The following is an 8,253-nucleotide window of genomic DNA, read 5'->3' as shown; positions in this document are numbered from 1 at the left end:
GCCCCACGCTTCCTTGCTAAGGAGCTCCCAGCCAGGGGAGGGTGGGTTGGTGTGTGTACCCAGAGTCCTACACAGCCTGAGCTCAAAGAGGCCAGGCGCAAGCACAGAAGTTCTTTGAGTTCTTACCCAGCCTGCCTGAAAATGTGCAGGGCTCTGGCATACTCCAGCTGGCTCCAGTACAAGTTCAATCAGATTTTCTGGGTGATTCCCTACCGTCTGTCAAGTTAGCTGATAGCCACGTGCTGCTGCTATTAAGCATTTTTTTTTTTTCATTTTTTTTCATGTGACTGAAGAACCAAATTCTAACGTTATCTTTAATCCTAACAACCTAAAACTGAAATGACTTAGGCATGTCTGTCCACAGGTAGGTCTGAACACCTGCCAGATAGCAGCATTGCTGGCTGCTTGTCGATTCCCTTGGGACTCTCTCTCTCCCTCCCTCCCTCTCTCTCTCTCTCTCTCCCTCTCTCTCTCTCTTTCCCTCTCTCTCTCCCTCTCTCTCTCTCTCTTCCTCCCCTCTCCCTCTCCCTCTCTCAATAGAGTTGTGACCCTACCTGACATTGGCTCCTCTGTGTGCTGGTCAGCAGGCGATCTCTGCTCAGAGACCTCTCATTGCACGCCTGGAACCTCCATGTTTGTTTCCGTTTCTCCGGATGAGAATGTATCATTTTCCCTCCTAGGAACACTGAACAGTTGCTCTTGCGGCTGTTTTCTGTAGCGTGCACCCTACACCCCCAAGCAGGGCTCACTCAGCATTGAGCCTGTGCCCGCATCCTTCCAGCTTCCTCTTCCTACTCGGTTTTGTTTATTGGTTTGTGGAGACAGGGTTTCTCTGTGCAGCCCTGGCTGTCCTCACGCTCATGGAGATCCGCCTGCCTCTGCCTCCCGAGTGCTGGGGTGAAGGGTGTGCACCGTCTCTTCCAGGCTGCCTTTCTCCTTCTTCATAGCAGCTGCCCTCAAGTTCCCTTCATATTTTCTCACAAGTATAATCTGACAGCCCCTTGGTCACAAACTTTTAGACCTGGCCACTCTTAGGTCCAGTAGCGCCCTTTTAATCAGGTCTGCCTTTGCAGGTTCAGTTGCCCATGGTCAACTAAGGTGTCAAAGATCAAATGAAAGTTTCTAGAAAGAAATAACTCACAAGTTCTTGTAGCACGAATAGTAATTAGGATCACTAATAAAAACCCAGAGATAGATATCGAGGTTAAGGCTAAAGATCAGAGAAGCGAATTGGCCAGCCACCAGCTCTTATCTCTACCTCAAACTGGAAGGGGCGATCCTGTCTCCATGAATCCACAGACCTCAATGCCCTCCACCCAACCTCAGACTCCCCAGATCGTTCCTGTCTCCTGCTTCCCTTACGTTCCTCTCCAGTGCTGGGATTAAAGGTGTGAGCTCTGTTTCTCTTTTAGACTGGTTCACTTTCGTATAATCCAGGGTGGCCTTGAACTCAGGACATCCATCTGCCTCTGTGCTGGGATTAAAGGTGTACACCACCACTGCCTGGCTCTGTGGCTGTGGCTAGCTTTGCATTTTTATCTCCAGTAGCCTTATTAAATCATAAACAGTATACCACCACATTGTACCTAATGACGGCACAAAGCACAGACATGACGATGTCAGTCAACAGGCTGTGTCCAAAGAAGCCATAGCTAGCCATCCCTAAGTAGACAGGGAAAGTTCTCAGTAAGGAAAGAAAGCAGGTCTCATGCTGAGTCTGCTCAGATTTACAGTGTAATGAGTGTTTAAGGCGTTAGCCATGTAATCCTTTTGGCTGTAAGTTGTTGTAACAGCTCTCTTTTATTAGTAGTTAATATCAACCCACTGTGCACAACTCAGACATGGTTTCAGCTGTCCAGTGTTGGTCTTGGTGCACGGTCCCTGCACCGAGGGGCGCCACTGTAGTCCTGAGTTACCTGCACGATCTCTCCCTTTTCAGCAGACCCATACTAAATGTTTTGTTCCCGTGGCCCCCGGACCCTGCACCCTTGGGGGTAAGCTAGGAGTATGAAGCCTAGAGGGATTTGAGCATCCCACTCACTAGACACGTGTAGATGACCGCGCCGCACACTCCAGTTTACGCAGAAATGCTGAAGACAGGTCAGTTTGAACTGACAATATAGCTTGTCACTGGACAGTTGGAGCTTGAGTCTGCAGCTGGAGTCAGTCAGCTTGGGCTAGAACACTCAAGGCTGACTCCATGGGGATGTACCTCCTGCAGCTCAGCCCCGCCTCCTAGTGGGTGTGTCTAAGTCGCCACTGCAGGCTACCTGTCACCCAGGAGAATCTATGATTGAGAACAATGTCACCTTGCAATGAGAAAGGCTGGACAAGCCCGAAAGTTCTATAACCTCTCTGCAGACCCAAGCAGTGCTCCCAGAAGGGACCAGCTGTATGAAGAACTCATGAACCAGGAAGGAAAATGTTACAGCCAAACAGTGACAGGTCAGAGTATATGGATTCAAATTCCTTAGGAAATTAGCATCGGGGCAGTTGGATTGGGTTAAAACAAAACAAAAACCCCTACCTCATCAATACGTACCAGTATCATCTGAGAACAATGGTTCTCAAACTTCCTAATGCTATGACCCTTTAACACAGTTCCTCATGTTGTGGTTACCCCCGACCATAAATTTATTTTCATTGCTACTGCGTAACTGTGACGTTGGTACTTTTATGAATGGTAATGTAAATATCCGAAATGCAGGATATCTGATATGCATCCCCCCAAAAGGGGTTTTCACCCACGGCGTGAGAACCAGTGGATGGATTAGGATGTAATCTGACATTCTAAAAGCAAGCAGGATTTACTTCTTTTCCCTCTTGAGCCAGGACATTCATTGAAAGATGGATTAGGTAGGACCAATTGTGAATGGAGCGGGAAAACGGGAAAACCAACTGGAGAGCTACAGGTGAAAGCCAGGCGTGTGGAATCCCAAGATTCCTGGTGAGAAGGGGTTGGCAGGTCTTTGGGGAAGGTGTTTGGAATTATGGATTTTTTTTTTTTTTTTTTGAGATAGAATCTCACCATGCAGCCCTGACTGGTTTAGAACTCATTACATCGACCAGGCTGGTCTCAAACTCACAGACATTCCCACCCCCTGCCTCCTGTTGGGACTTTTGCTGGTCTCTCTGGGAAAGAGTTTGGTGTTTCTCTGTGAAGTATTTGGTATTCCTTTGGGGAGCTTGGGTGGTTCTTCTTGGGAGGTCCATTTCTCAGTGATGTAGAAGGGTCCAGCCCACTGTGGGTGGCGCTGTTCCTAGTCAGACATCCCTGCTTTGCTCGGTATAAGAAAAGTTAGCTGGGTGTGAACTTGGACACAGGCGGTGCTTTTCTGTGGCCTCTGCTTCAGTTTCTGCCTTGTCTCTCTTCAGTGACAGCCTCTGCCTTGTAAGTCAAATAAACCCTTTCCTCTCTGCAAGCTGATTTGAATCATATTCTATATCAGCGACAGAAAACTGACTTGCATGGGAGGTCTGGTGGCTCCTCTGAGGAGTCCTTCAGTATTTCTCTGCAAAGGTGTTTGGTGTCTTTTGGGGGAGACATTTAGTTGATGCATTTATTATCTAATTATTGTTTAGCAGTAAAAAAAAAAAAAAAAAAAAAATTAACCCAGGAGTCAGATACCAGGTTAAGAACCCAAATGACGGAAGTGGAGAAGAAACCAGTGACCTCCCCTCTCTTCCTCCTCCAAAAGGCTCTCCTCCTCTAAGCCCCGCCTTACTACTTCCTGTTTCTCTATCTGTCCTCAGTCCTCCAAAACCTCTATGGTTAATTTTGATCAGCTAGTGGCTAGCTCTTCTTCCTGCCCTCTGACCCAGAGCACATTTTGTTGACAGCATGTGAACAAAAAACATCACACGGTACTTAGTTCTTCTGGGGGAGGTAGCAGATGGTTCCTTCCTCTCAGAATGTATTTCACTGTTTCTCTGACATGTTTGGTTCGTGTGAGAGATATCTGTTGGGAAAGTTTTTTTTTTTTTTTTTTTTTTTTTGTGGTTATTTTGGACTATTATTTGGTCCTCTTAACCTGTAGTCACGACCCATTTGGGGGTGTTGAACAACCCTTTCACAAGGGCAACCTAAGACCATCGGAAAACACAGACGTTTACATCATGATTTATTACAGTAGCAAAGTTACAGCTATGAGTAGCAACAACAATAATTTTGTGGCCGGGGGTCACCACAGCACGAGGAACTGTATTAATGGGGTCACAGCCATGGGAAGGTTGAGAACCACTGCCCTAGAAGGTGTCTCGTGGGTCCTCTGGGGAAGCATTTGGTGTCACCCCTCAAGAGGTGTTTGAACCCTGTAGGGAAGTGTTTGATGATTTCTCAGATAAATAAGAGAGGCTAGAAACCTAGATTTCCGTGTTAAAAAAACAAAACAAAACAAATACAACCCTCTCGATTACTCCAGTGTGTTTAAATCTAATTTTGGGTAAGACACCCTCCATAGGAAAATAGTTCAGTGCTCTCATGAGTTGACTGATTTCACACACCCCTTCACTAATCCCTTTATTTCTTTCCTTTTTCCCTTGTTGGCTTTTTTGTCCTCCTTAGAATTTTAGTTAATTATTGTGACATGAACGACAGCATTAAACCAGACACGGCAGCGCATACCTTTAACGAGCACAGCACTCAAAAGGCAGCAGCCGGCAATCTCTGAAGCTGAGGCCAGCCTGGTTTTTATCTAGTGACCTCCAGGACAGCCAGGGCTACAAACAGGGACCTTGACTCCTCGAAACACAAGAAAGAAGTCATAGCAGGAGGTTGGTCATTAGGACTGGCTTGCCTTGCATTTCCTTGATCAGTGCAGTGGGTATCTTTCTTTGCATTAGGCTGTTTGGGGATTTATTTTCTTAAGGTATTGTTACTCTGTTACCAATAAAGTATGAAAAGTGATATGGTTCAGAGTTCTTTAAAAACTCCCTGATTAGAAAAATTAGATATCTTACACATAGCTCCTGGCATTCCAGTTTGTACCTCTGATGACAGATCGCCTGATGACAGATAGGCACTCCACCCCCCTCCACTCAAATCTCTCTCTTGTTGGCCTCCCCTTCCTTCCGGTCCTGGCTGAATAACCGACCTCATTCCTTCTCTCCATAAAAGAGACGCAAAATGTTGTTTTTCTTTGGTGGATTTTATTGACTAATAGATGCAAGTCAAGCTTTTTGTTTGTTTGTTCTACAAGAAATGTCAGATGCTAGGTTGTGGGAACTCTTTTGTTGGAACCTAGAACGATTCCAGGCTGCAAAAACAAAGCAAAACAAAGAGGTGAGGCTGAGGACATAGTTCATCTGGACAGCTCCTGCCTATCGTGAGCAAGGACTTGGGTTTGAACACCCAACCACACAAAACAACAAACATAGTCAAATAAACAACTATGTGTAACAGCCAAATAAGATGATACATTTGTGAACTATTCTTAGCTTGTATGTACCCCACATAAGGAGCTAGGAGCAATCAGAGCTGCTAAAGTAAAGAAGCCTGGGCCTATGGGTGTGAGAAGTCAGAAGAGGCATGCTTCAAAAAAATGAAGAAAACTAGAGCACAACGATGCTGGTTCCCTAAAGACATGGCTTGTCCTGATGTCCCATATAGGCAAGTCATCTGTATGTGTGAGTTTCTCGTAGATGTGACTGATTGATGATATTTCCCAAAAGCTAATGTCATTAAAAGAAGATTTGTATCACTTAATTCCCAAAGAAATGAGTAAAACACACATGCAGGGTTTTCCTCAAATTTCTCTTCTGTGCCCTTATCTTCAGAGTGATGGTATCTGGCCTTTGGAAGGGCTTTAGGTCTTGAGGGTAGAGCCCCCATTTAAAACTCGTGGATTATCTTGAAAGTTAGCTAGTCCTAGGAGTCCTTGATCCGGTAGCTGTCAAAATACCATAAAACACAGAAAGTGCAAACAAACCAACCCCAAAATAATGAAAGTTTCAGTAGGATTCTTGCACTTGTAGTGAGAAGTGTGGATTGATGGAGAGGGCCCACTTCTGAGAGATCCAAGGATGTTATCGTCTGGTAGGTCTGGCTTCATTTAGATTAGATAACAGGGTAGGGTTGGTTCTTCTGAGATTGGAGTCAGCTTCGTTTCCTGGTTCTCACACACCGGCCCGCTTTGTTGTGTTTGGATTCACAACATGGCCAAGGGATGTTTACGTCCCCACCCAGACAGCTGTGCCCACTGAAACAGAAGGAGCAACGGCGATGTTTATTTCCGGAATGGTGGAACTCTGAAACCCTTGGTCTCTAAAAATAGGTCACTGTTACTTTGCTGTGACCCGGAATTGTTTACCTAGGTGTAGATAGGTCTGACAGTGGTTATCCCAAGTTAGATCAAGCTGACGGTCTTATATGTCTTTGACACTGCAGATTTTAATTTCCAGAACTATCACAAAATCTGGGCCACTATTATAAGATTGTTTCCTGTATTTATTCTAAGTGGGCAGTTCCGGGAAGTCATGGATGAGCCAGCCCTTATGTCATGAACTCTCTGAGTCAGAACTGCTTTCATGAAACCTGAACTCTGAGCTTGAGAAGTTTGGGACAATGTTTGAATCCAGACCTACCAGCTCAGTCAGGAATAAAACAGAATGCAGGCGGGAGTCCTGCTCTAGCAAAGACCTCTGGTGGTCTTAGGGAAGAAAGGGGACGCTGTTTGGTTTGGGCTTTAAAAATATCGAACATAGGTTTTGGTGATGCAAGAGCCTATAATCCCAGCTATTCCGGATACTGAAGTAGGAGGATCAAAATTCCAGGCCTACATGGTCCACAGAGTGAGTTCAAGGTTACCCCAGCAACTTTTTTTGTAGCTGATCTTTTTTTTAAATATTTAAATTAAAAACAATCTTACTGTACATACCAATTCCAGTTCCCTCTCCCTCTTGTTCTCCTTTCCCCTCTCCATCCCCCTATCCCACCCAGATCCACTCCTCAGTGAGGGTGAGGCTTCCCACGGGGGATCATCAAAGTCTGTCACATCATTTAGGGCAGGACCGAGGCTCTCTCCCCCCCCCCATCTAGGCTGAGAGAGCATCCCTCCATAGGGAATGGATTCCTGTGCTAAGGATAAATACTGGTTCCACTGCCAGGGGCCCCACAGACTGCCCAAGGCTCCCAACTGACACCCACGGTCAGGGGCCCTGGCTCAGTCTCACACAGGTTTCTCAGCTGTCAGTGTGGAGTCAGTGAGCTCCCATGTGCTCAGAAACCATGTATTAATGATACAAAGACAAGAGGAGCTTGGCATGTGGCTCATCGGTGGATTGCGTGCCTCGTGTGTTCATGAGGCACTCGGTTCAGTCTTCCCCACCATAAACGAAGGCATATATATTTAAAGTATACAGCTTTCTAACCTGTAACTCTAAAGACACGAGTTCTCTGGATAAGCTCTCTCCTCCTGGAAGAGTTTCAGGCTGGTAAGTTTTGGTTTGTGTTTATACAGAGACGTCTTCTGCGGGCCCCAGGCCGGCTTCCGTGTTCGCAATCGGGCAGGTGCGTTTTCCCACACTTAGGATGCCGCCTTTATCAGTGAAAGGCTTTACATCAGAATCATGGGAGGTGGGCTTCCAGAATTGAAGTATGGGCTCAGTACCCCTGGCCGTCCCTCCGCTGTATCGATCGCTGGGGATCCTCCCTTCCAGTCCTTGTCTCCTCAACCCTGCACTATTCCCAGACCAGTCTTTGTCGCCCCATTTCTGCCCCCACACACTTGCAGTGGACGGCAAGGCGCGGCCAGTCTCTCAGTCTTCAGTGCCACGTTCTCAACCTTCAGAACCCGAACCTTTTGGCCTGAGTGTTTTCTCTGTTCTCTGTATTTGCCTCACCACCTCATAGTGCAACCCAGGCCGGCCTCAGTGTTCTAGGGAACAGAGTAACCTCGAACTCAAGACCCTCCTGCCTCCACCTCCCAGAAAGCTGGCTTATAGATGCGCACCACCATGGCTGGCAGTGACCTCACCTTCATGTCCGTGCCCGTCTAAGAGCTGGACCACGTCTTCATCTTTCAAGGCCAAGAGCATTGCTTTCCTACTGTGAGAGGCACAGCTTCTCGGTTACTTGTTTTATGTCTTTCCCTGAAGTGTGAGGGGCCCCTTCTTCTCAGAGCTGGTTTCACTTGTGCTGGTCGGTGTCAGAGAAAGCTGGAGCGTGCTTGACCAAGAACGGCAGAGGGTGGCTGGGATCTCCCAGGCTGCTCTCCTGAGCGTGGCCCAGAGGGGTTTTCCTTGGCTCTCTGCCAA

The sequence above is a fragment of the Phodopus roborovskii genome, unplaced genomic scaffold (genome assembly GCF_943737965.1).
Source record: "Phodopus roborovskii unplaced genomic scaffold, PHOROB, whole genome shotgun sequence".
Classification (NCBI taxonomy): Eukaryota; Metazoa; Chordata; class Mammalia; order Rodentia; family Cricetidae; genus Phodopus; species Phodopus roborovskii.
The sequence above is the reverse complement of the archived record's forward strand: the minus strand, read 5'-3'. Positions refer to the sequence as shown.